The 11604-nt window shown below is 46.2% G+C and overlaps 1 long non-coding RNA gene across 1 annotated transcript; it reads right to left on the bottom strand.

Annotated features, from left to right (window-relative positions):
* Positions 1-4887: 4887 nt before the first annotated feature.
* LOC142827360 (uncharacterized) lies at positions 4888-8486 on the bottom strand. Its single transcript, XR_012902072.1, has 2 exons — positions 7823-8486; positions 4888-5017 (listed from the first exon to the last, which is right to left on the bottom strand). It is a non-coding gene; the product is annotated as an uncharacterized LOC142827360 (long non-coding RNA).
* Between the last annotated feature and the right edge of the window lie 3118 nt (positions 8487-11604).

The following is an 11604-nucleotide window of genomic DNA, read 5'->3' as shown; positions in this document are numbered from 1 at the left end:
AAGAGGATCCTCACCCTCAAATTCTGGGTGTTTTCCAGATCCTATGACATAACATTTTCCTTTACACAAGTACAAAAATGTTTAGCACTGGTACAAGGGGACTGACTAGCTAGGCATCAGTTTGGCAGAAAAAGACCTGGGGATTACAGTGGATGAGAAGCTGGATATGAATCAACATTGTGCCCTGGTAGCCAAGAAGGCTAATGGCATATTAGGGTGCATTAGGAGGAGTATTGCCAGCAGATGTAGAAAAGTGATTATTCCCTTTTATTTGGTGCTGGTGAGGCCACATCTGGAGTATTGTGTCCAATTCTGGACCCCCCATTACAGAAAAGATGTGGACACATTGGGGAAAGTCCAGTGGAGGGAAACAAAAATTATTAGGGGGGCTGGAGCACATGATTTACAAGGAGAAGTTGAAGTATTGGGACTTAGAGACCTAGCTGCCCCCCAAAATATTGATGAATGCTACTTACTGAATTATCATCTCTTCACACGCTGATATGGAACTAATATACTAGTCAGATTTTTCAGGGGCACTGTGCTTTTATAGGGATGCTATGTGAAACAGACAACCTGACTGCTTATGTCATCAAAGATCCCATGGTAGTTTCTGTAAAGGTAAGTTTGTTAAAAGTGCTTTATGGCCAAAGTGAAAAACTTGAGAAATGACATTTTGTCACCTGCAATTTCAGTTGGATGAAGGATTCCTCTGCGACCTGTTCTAAACGGTTGTTTAGTGTTTTTATGCTCTGTTAAACAGCGGCTGTTTTCCCATTCCAGAGGAAGGTGCACTTCAGCCTAGCTGGTAAAGTGCTAGGCTCTGGGGATGAGTGAGGTACAATTGCTTAGACAGACAGAATCTCTTACTTACCTCATTAGTCAGCGTGTGCACAGCTTGTTGAGGTCCTCGGGTGAAAGTCATTATATGCACAACACTGCTGTTTGCAGGGAAATTCGAGAATCAGGGAATAGAGTTCCCATCATCATGAGCCTTCTTCTCAACCTTCAGCTGCTGAGGTGTTAACATGAGCAAGGAGGCACCAGGAACATTTGTAGTTTGCACATTTTTAGGAAAGACTCTGGATACCACAGAAGCAGTATTATCACTCTTTTCAGGTCTTATTCAGACCATATTTACTCACCAAATTTTGATCTAGTTGGGAATCTTTTTAACACTTTGGCATTATGGCAAGGAGTGTTGCTCTCACACATCAAGATGTTGTTTAATCAGGTGTATTTTATTAGTACAGTTTGCAAATCTATACACAACACAGTGTTATAGGAACTCAAACTCCCACAGCAAATCACTTCTTGTACAGTAAAACACATATTTACTGTAATTTACTGTAAATTAAACTATTATCACAAAGCAAAATGGCAAAGGTAAATTATATTTCACAAAGAATGTGTCTTCAGCATTACCTAGAATTACTGTTTATGACAGGTACTATCACTGTTATTAAAAAATCATAGTGCACCTTCTTAAGATTTAGTTGTACATTGCTGCCAAACACTACTCTTTACATAAGAGTATCAAAAACTATTCTGGGTACTAAGCTTGGTCTAAGAATGTTTCCCCACGAAGCCATGGTGTGCTGCAGTTTTCTGATGAGACTAATGAATATTCAGTTTCCCAATCAAAAGTCTATAACTATGACATTTGTGATTCATTTTTAAACTTTATAAGATCTTTAACTAAAAAGGTTACAAAACCTGCAAACTCAAAGAATTAGCTCAAAGAAGTGTTGCAGGAAGCCCAAATATAGCTATGCCCTTCCTGCTAACCAAAACTGTACTAACCTTGGCTCAATTTAAAGAGCCAAGAGGGGTGGAACTCCAGAGCCCTGGGTAAAATCCTGACTATTACAGTCAATGGTACTTGACCGCAATAGGGCCAGATTTCATCCTTAGCATTTTGTCCAGTTTTGAACAACACTCTCTTTCAAAAAAAGTCAACATTTACATTGAAAGACTATTACAGTGTGCGGTATGAGTTTTGAGTGCTACAGAAAGTCATGCATTGCTGGTGCCATTCAAAGCACCCTTCTGGCTTATGAACCCTGGAGAGCTTGAGGCCTGCCACAAAGAATGAACAAACAATCAGATGTTCTTCACTCCTGGGCAGTTGTTTTCTCATGTTTAAATGAAGACTCCCCAACCTTCACTGTACATTGAACTAATCATTTCTTCCTAGGCTAGGTACCATAATTCTTCATAATCATTAATGAATTTATCTTCACAACATCCATGAGAAGCAAGGTAGGATTATGATCCCCATTTTAACCACAGGGAACTAGGTGACACAGCTTAAAGCTAAAATTGTCAAACAGTTTGGGGAGCTCAATCTGAGAAGCCCAGGGCTGCATTTTTCAGAATATTTAATGTTTTATAGCTGTTCAGATGCCCAGCTTCCCTTGACTTCAGTTGCAGTTATGAAAGCTCAGCAATTCACAAATCAGACCCCGGGGTTAGATGCCCAGAAAAATGGAAACCACACATTTATCCTCTGTGTGTTAGATTTAAATGGTTTCCATTGCATTCTCTGAAGCAAAGGCAAAGATAGAATTCAGTTCTCCAAAGCAGCATTCAACTGCCTAAGTAAGTCAAAAGACGGTCCTTTTTCTTCCTTCATTCTCCTGCCCCTTTCCATCCATGGGAGAGGAGGGGCGTGTTTACCATTGCTGTGGGAAGCAAAGGTTGTTGCTGCACTTGCTACTATTGCCTGCGTTACCCTTTACTTTGCTGTTGTTACAGGAGAAATGCAGAATGGCATAGAGCCCCCATCCATTCCCCTCCCAACAATAAAGACTATCTGCGGCTTGTCTCCTTTGCTACCTTTCCTACCCAGCCCCACAGTTTGCTACATACTGCTTGCCCTGCCTTGTGCTCCTGTCCTGTCCAGCCCCTTTCTTCATTGTTTGCAACCTGCCCTGCCCCCACCTGATGTTTTTTACCTGCCTCTTTTAGACCCCCAACTTCTTGATGCTTGTTTGCTTCTCCTGCCCCACCCAGTCCTCCTCATTTCAGTCTTCTCCACACTGCTCGGAACCATCTTGCAGATTGATCCTTACCCCCATACACCTAAGCTTTCCCAGTACTTGCAATTGCACCTCATTTTCTTTGAGCCCATGTTTACTGCACCACCTCACACCTACTGCTGCTGCTCCCCAGGGTGTCCTTTCCTACTTTTCTTATTCCCCTCATGCTATAGTTTGTAGTTTGCACTCTCCTCCTCCATAGAATTGAATGGGGAGGAGGGACTCACCTCCATTTTTCCTTATCCTTCCCTTTCTTATTTCTATCCCCACACCACCTGTCCAGTGGCTCTTCTCACCATCTGCCCTCAGTGGTGGGCCCCTGACTTGGTCACACACTAGGCTTCAGTGGCAGTAGCTTCACCAATGAGGACCTAATGGAGGGGGACTCTGGCCTCCATTGTTGCCCAGACTCTATTCTCAGCCCTGCTGTCCCCATGGAAACCAGCATCAGTAGCACTGCAAATACCATCAGTGCCCTCTCCAAGACAGCAGCAGCAGGCACATGCAGGGACCTTGCCATCACACCTCCCAAAACCACCAAAGAAGCCCCTTTAGTCGGCAGAAAGGGCCAGAGAAGAAAACTGCTAAGATCTGCCCAGGCTTCTTCTAAAGCACCTGTTACTACTGCTGTGGCCCCACCGTGTTCTACAGCTGTCCCTCCCCTGCCAGCCCCTCCACCAGCTCTTGGGGTACTCAATCCTCAGCACCCAAACTGTTCATCCATGTGGGCCTGGCTCCTCCACCCAACACTGCTGCTACTTCCATGACCTCTCTCTCCTGACAGGCCCCTTCCCTCACCCCAAGGAAAGGGCTCAGGATCTATTTGTAAGGGGATGTTCTCCCTTTCTGAAACTTTATGACTCTCTCCTGAGAAAGGGGAAGGGCAAGAGAAATCAGCATCCTGAAACTGACAGTTCCATGGGACAATGTGGAGATGGTAATGATCTAAATCAGCCATGCAGGCAGGCAGGCCAATGAGGGAGTCAACAGCCCAGGGCCCACCCTCTCTGTGGCTACGTCTACACTACATGCTTCTTGAGCAAGCAGCCTTTTGCGCAAAAACTTCTTGTGCAAGAGCATGTCCACACCTCAAAGCACATCGCAAAAGCAATGTGCTTTTGTGCAATAGAGCATCCACACTGCATGGACGCTCTTGCGCAAGAAAGCTCTGATAGCCATTCACGGAATGGCCATCAGAGCACCTGTGCTTTTTCCTCTGGAGCGTCCACACTTACCTTTTTGTGCAAGAACTCTTGCACTAAAGAGAGTTATGCCTTGTAAAAGGACATTTACCTAAGGTGGAAAAAGCCCTCTGTTCTGACGTTTTACTCTTGATTTCCTTGCACAAAAGCACATTTGAGGTGTGGATGCTCCATGGGTGTTTGTTTTTGCGCAAAAAGCCTCCAGTGCAGTCATAGCCTGTGAGCTGAAGGGAGCAGCACAGACTAGCTGTGCCAAAGGGGAGGTCAGGACTAAGCTGCAAAGGGAAGCTGCAGGGACAGAGAGATGGCAGATGTTGCCGTTCCACAAGTAACACTGGGGCTGGGATAGCAGATGTCCACCATGCCACAAGTAACCCTGGATTGGGATGGACATCTGCTTACTGTGTCATGAGTAACAGTGGGGCTGATCATGGCATGTGGCTGAAGCAAACAAGGACCTGGCAGACAGACATTGCCAGACAAGAGGGTCTTGAAGCCCAGACTTGGGGAGAGGGCAAGTGTGACTCAGACAGAAGGGGAGACTGTTATCACCTACAGCCTAAGTTTTCTAAAGCTAAAAATACAAAAAGTTCATCCTGAAGAAACATATTAACACCCTCTCAGTCAGCAGTAGAGATGATAGCTGTAGGTCTGCAGCATGTTTTTTTACCAGCTGCACTAACAGAGTAACTCTGACCGTAGCAAAAGCATGCTGCTATCTTCTATGTCAATCCAAGAGGATGAAAGCACATATTTTGTCAGGAAGCATCACACCTAGAAGCGAGACAACAAAGGAATGTTCAATTTCACATTCTGAAGGAAGTATGCTCCAGTGCAGTGCATCTCAACAGGTAGTCTGAAAGGGAATCAGGGCCATAAGGAATTTACATTTTTTTGCAGTCTAAAGTAAGGACATTTGTATTTGCTCTCTCCCCACACACCTTCCTCTGCAAGGTGAAGTGTTCTCTGTCAATTGCTCAACACACACTCATTTTATAAGCTTCAGAGGGGTAGCCAAGTTAGTCTGTAACTGGAAAAATGTTTTTAAAAACTAATAATGTGTAGCAGCACTTTAAAGACTAGCAAAACATGTAGATGGAGGTGCTGCTACACATTTTATAGCTATTGATACATTTTCCCTTTTATAATAAAGGTTAGAGGCACGCACAATTTGTTTGTTTCTCTGCCTTCCCTGTCAAACTTCTGTCTATCCCATTTTCCTTCCCCTGCTCATGATCTCTCCCTCTACAGTTCCTGCCCTTCCCCTCCCAATGCTTGAACTTTCCCCTGCTCCTTGTTCCTCCCCCTTCATGTCTGCTGCTCCTGATCCTATATCCCATCTTCCACCTTGCTTCGCATTCAAGGTGTCAGCAGTGGGAAGCATGAATTTGAGAACACAAGAGACCAATCTCACTATTAGTGCCTGTGCCCTACTCCACAGCAGAACAGTAGAAGCAATCACAGAAAAAGTCCTGCTCCACCTATCTAGCCCCAAGCTGAGGCATACTCAGTGCAGAGGGAACCTTCAATAATTTATCTGCCAAACTCTTAGGCTGTGTCTAGACTGGACAGTTTTTCCGGAAAATCAGCCGCTTTTCCGGAAAATCAGCTGTCTACACTGGCCGTTTGAATTTCCGCAAAAGCACTGACTTCCTACTGTAAGAAATTAGTGCTTTTTGCGGAAATACTATGCTGCTCCCGTTTGGGCAAAAGGGCCAGTGTAGACAGCTGAGATTTGTTTTGCGCAAAAATGCCCCGATCGCGAAAATGGCGATCGGGGCTTTTTTGCGCAAAACCGCGTCTAGATTGGCCACGGACGCTTTTCCGCAAAAAGTGCTAGACGCTCTTTTCCAAAAATGCTTTTAACGGAAAACTTTTCCGTTAAAAGCATTTCCAGAAAATCATGCCAGTCTAGACGTAGCCAGCCTATGAGTAAGTGCAAATGGAGGTTTTTCGGAGCCTTGTAAATTGAGCAGCTTTCGGTGGATTTTCACAATCATGGCAAATTGCATATCTCTGACAGTAGGGGCAACCATGCTGCCAAATTTCAAATTCCTACTCTAAAGCATGGAAGCACCAAGTTTCTCAGCATTTAAAAGGGACAAAAATCAATGTGTTCTTCCCGAACTTTGTTTTTGTAAATAGCTAAGATGACCTATTTTTATCTGAAACTTCCCCTCCCAAATGTTACCCTTAAGCAGACTTTAGGCATAGAAATTTTCAGCCCAAATTATGTAAGTTTGGCAAACTAATACACAACCATATCATAGAAATGAAATCTTATAAGTAAGGTTTCTGCTGGGGGAAGAGAGGATTACTTTCATTTTTCTGGGTTTATTTTTAGACATGTTTTTATGTAGAGGTCCAAAAATGGGTGGAATTTGAGGCTCTCTCTGTGTATATATTGTAATGACTAATGTATATGTTATACATTAGTCATTATGGTAGGATATACGTTAATTAATCGCTTTTTATAATGTTCCCTAGTGCATGTTAATGTAGTGCTGTTTCAAAGAGCATTACATCAAAGTGCACTATGGAATCTTCAGTCACACTGCAGAATCTACACAGACCAATTAATGCAGGACACATTAGTGTGTTTTGGAAATCACACATCCATCACCCACCATACAGTTTCATGTATAAAAGTCATTAGATATGTTACAATGTCTGGTATGTTTGAGGGATAACCACAGGTTTTACTTTTCTGTATTTATTTATTGTCTATGAGTGGAGATATTTTATTGGGGTTTATTGATTAAACCCCAACTAAAGGCTATATATAATATGATGTTTAACATGATGGTTCCCTTTTTAACCATTAAGCCAACAGTGCCCCTAAAAGAACCAGCTTTGCATACATTGGCCTCAAAATGCAAGCCAAGGAGATGTTAATTTCCAAACATTTCAGATGTTATAAACTTATGAATTTTATAGTTCTTCATCTGATGTTCTTAAAAGGTTGATGATAGTTGATGTAGACAGACTACTTCATAGTTTGGTTTTGGGAAATGATTGCAGTCTGTGTATTGTACTCTACAGGTTTGGCATATATTTGATCATAGGTAATGGCTAGTGAATTTAGGACTCCTGCTGGGAAGAGGATAAGAGAGAAAATGAACCACACTTGACAAGTATTGTCACACTGCTTAAAACACTGCTTGAAAGTGCTCTGGTATTACTATAATGAAAGTAGTATTACAACCTATGTAGAAAAAAACTAGATGATGCTAAAATATAATAAAAATTATACTAAAATTCTGTTTTTGTATCACTCTTTTTGACTTTATACACTAAGCTTATCTGTTTTTCATTGGGGTCCCAATTGATCTAAAACATCCTGAATGTTGGCAGACAAGATTGCTAGAGACTAGCTCCCAGTTACTGCTTCTGTTATTATTACCGAGGAACAGAGAGAGTAAAACTTGGGCTACACGCTGAGAGCATATATTTCAAAAATATTACATGATTCTGTGGGACTGGGAAGTGAAGGGAAGCTGTGATGAAAATGTCAGTGAAAGTGAAATCAAACTAGAGGGATGCTGGACAGTAAGCACAAAGGGGAGTTTTAAGTCTTACATAATATCCTCACTGTCCCTTGTGCAGAAGGAGAGGGAGCCGGGCTTGCTTCTTTTGTTCGAGTCCAGAAGAATTTCTTTGGGTTCTGTACTAAGAAGCTCCTGATGAAAAAGTCCGGCTACGGGCTGTGATCACTAAATCAGCGTCAGGCAAAGAAATGCGAGTCGGCTGAGAGACAGCAGCATGGAGATAGTTCGGTTAAACAAAGGGAAAGGCAGATGGCTGCGTCACAAACCAGGGTGTCACGGCGCATCCTCACCGATCGCTTTTACCACCACCCCCGCAGCTATGGAAAGCACCGAGCAGGGTAGGGCAGGGCGGTCACCGGGCCCAACAGCTTTCCCCTGGTGTCCTTGTCCGGAAGGAGAGGTCCCGGTGGGGCCTGGCTGCATTTCAGCTCTGTCCAGCCTGACCCTCCCAAGGGACCAAAACGCATCGCGCTTCCCAGCGATGCCGGGCCCCGATCCTGCAACCCAAAGGGTCCGTATGATTCCGCCTCTTGTGAGCAAGGACGGCGCCGGATCGGGCCCTCGGTTTTGACTCCCATTGAAGTCAATGGGGCTTTCGCCGCAGACAACAGGCTCGGACCCTTACAGGGTAACTGAGGATGCTAAGGGGGGGGGGGTGGAGCTCAGGCTCTGGATACGTCCGCGCAGGAGGGTTCCAGAGCCCAGACTGCACACACCCTTCGGCACCATCCCCACTGCAATCAAACCGCCTCCTAGCCCCCGCCCTCCTGCCCGAGTCAGCTGGCAGGGGACAGTAACTGGTGTCTAATAAAGTGTAGACACCCCCCTAGTCTGGAGAGAAAAATTCAGGCACGTACTATATTAAAGGAAACTTCTCTAGCAGCCCTGAGGACACCACGGGCTCACGCAGGCTACCCGCCGCCACACCGTGATGCGGCGGGGGGGGCGTAAATCTGTAACTAATCCCTCCCCGAAGAAAGGAAACTCCGCGCATGGGCGCCCTGCCGAGGTAGCAAGTGCCCCTCCTCCCACAGCTGTCCTGTTTGGGGCTCAGGAATGCACCTTAGCGGGGCTGCCCCGGCGTGCAGTGCCTGGAGCCTTCACAGGGATCCCGGAGTGACTTCGGAGCGAGTCCCTGCCTGAGGATGCATCTTAGCAGGGGTCGCAGCCCCGCCCCCCGAGGATCACAGGGCTTGGCGCTCGCTGCTCGTGCTGCCTGCCCATGCTCATCAGGCGCCCCGCAAAGGAAGGCCGGGGCTGGGACCAAGGCCGGATCCGGAGCCCGCCCTCTCTCGCTCGCACCAAAGCCGCGCTGAGCGACGGACGGAGCGGCCGGGCAGCGGCTGCGGGAAGGCTCCGGGACAGGCTGGAGCGAGGGGCTGCTCCGGCGGGTTTTCGGGATAGTCGGAGCATTGAGGGGCTTTGCCCGCGGGTCCCTTGCCCCGGCCGCACCGCGGGGCAGCCTCGGAGCGGGGGAAAGAGGCTTCTCCAGGCCCCTTTGGAAACAGCCCCCGGGCAGAGGCCGCCCTTGCGCAGGACATGGATGCTGGCGGCTTTGCCCACCCACTAGCTTCCCGAGATGCCCTGCGGGCGGCGGGGGTGCAATATGCTAATTTCCTTGTCTGCCCATTGTGTGGGGCAAGTACGCGGCTCGGGCTCTCCGCGGCTGGCGGGCGGGACCTCGAAGTGCCTGCTTGGGAGCGGCTCTGCGCGCTAGCCAATAAAGGCCTATGTGTATCAACTGCGCAAGCGCTAGATTATTCCCGGGAAATCGACAGCTGCCCCCGACGGAGCCACCAGCCCCTCCCGGCATCCTCCTCTCTCCTTCTGTGTGTCTCCAGTCCTGTTTTCTGAACCTTCAGCAGGAGCAGAGGTCGGTCCCCTAGCTTGGTGCTTGCAGCCCAGCCCAGCATAGCGTCCTGTTGAGTGCACGGAATGACATTCAGCCTAGGGATTCGCCTGACATCAACAACACCTAATTACAATCATTTAGAGGTGTGTGAGTGACAGCAGGCTCAATCTTTGGTTGAATTGCAATTAAGGGGAGATCATTATGCGCTGCGCAGTATAATGTATTAATATTTATGGTGTGGCAGGCTCTGGAGGTTTCTTTCGCTGGGAAGATGGAGCTTGAGAGGGGTTTCCAGCAGCCCGCTATTTAGAACAGGGAAGTTTGGAGCGCGCGGGAAGTTCGCGGTTGGGTTTGATACAGTTGAGGGAATTCAGATCAAGCAGCTGGGATGGGAAAGAATGAAGGAGAGAAAAATCCAGATCTATGAATTCTTCCTTATTTTATCAGTCGCACCACAAGCCCTGCTTCCCTTTACTCGCTTTTTTCCTTCTCTGATCACTGAGGGTTTCCTCACCTCGTTCCCAGATTAAAGTCTAAAGGGGTAGAATTTTTTTTCTAAAAAACCACTAATTTACTTTATTAACTACACGAAAGACGCTCTTGCCTAGCGTTATGAGTCCAGCTCCCTAGGCACACGATGCGTCAGAAAACAGTTATTCGCATCAAGGTGGGAGGAGGCCTCGATGAGGGTTGGCCTCATCTTGTCCTAATTATTTGTCTCCCAGATTCTCGCTTTGCCCTGCCATGCTGGCCATTGCCAGACTCTCCAATCAGCTCACCCATGCATGTGGTCAGCTGCCAACACCTTTTAAAGGCAATTTACTAGCCATTTGCAACGCCTGCCTGACGCTGATCTGTATAACACACGGAGGGAGAGCCCTGGCTGGCGCTGTGGGAAGCTGGGCTTTCCACTACAACTTGGGGCACTTTTTCAAACGGAAAGGAGGAAGCTTTAAAAAATTAAACCACATAAATCTCAACACCCTCCGCGAAAAATAATCCCAAATCACTGCAAATCCCGCTTTGACGCAACGCCTGGAAACGCAAAGCCTCCCCCCGCAGCTGCTCCTGCATGGGGTGGGTTTTACGGCTTCCCCCTGTGTCCCTTCCCACGCTCAGAGCAGCAGCAGCAGCGCCTGGTGCTGATCAATTCTGATGTAATAAAATAAACCAGTGAGTCCTCTGGGACCCTCGGAACGCGGCTCCCATGGCAACAGGGACTATGTAACCTGTGTCTAGCTGCTGGAGGCTTTAGCGGGGGCTGCTGCGATCCATCGTTCTCCAGGGAGCTGTGATCTCCACACACTAAGCAAGGGGAGAAGCCATCCAAAGCACCATGCTGTTATATCAGAGAGATCTAGAGCCGGATTAACCAAAACCCATAAAGGAATCGCTAAGGAACCTAGCTAATACAGAAGCTCATGGGTAAATTATCTAGGCTCTGAAAGGTTGAAGGGCAGGATACACCACTTGTGTTTTGAGCCAGTGCTTAAATGCAGGAGTTGATCTCCTGGCCCTTTTTATATATACACAATATTGTAGTAAAAATAGCATCCCTGGGTTGATTTTATATTGTCTAGATATACATACATAATATGATACTCTAGGTACATATGTTGTCCATATACACAGAGGCAACCTTAGCTAAACTCTTTAAGGCAGGGAGGGAGTATGGCTTTGTGTGTTTTGACAGTACCTGGCTGGTGCACTCTGAATGTGACTGTTACATAAATAATAGCTACAGTACTGAAACTCCACTGTCATTTATATAGGTGTAAATATTTAGATACACTAACAAAATATATTTATATAAACATAATAAGATATATAATTACTTCATAAAGTAATGCTATTCAGTATTTTGATGTATATTATATATGTGATCTTACAGCATGGTGTATATTCCCTCTAAGGCAGTTTCTAATTATTGACATAAGGAATTGGGGACCAGGATTTCTACT

This window comes from Pelodiscus sinensis, chromosome 2 (assembly GCF_049634645.1).
Source record: "Pelodiscus sinensis isolate JC-2024 chromosome 2, ASM4963464v1, whole genome shotgun sequence".
In the NCBI taxonomy this organism is placed as follows: Eukaryota; Metazoa; Chordata; order Testudines; family Trionychidae; genus Pelodiscus; species Pelodiscus sinensis.
Note: the sequence above shows the minus strand (reverse complement) of the source record. Positions and strands in the feature narration are given on the sequence as shown.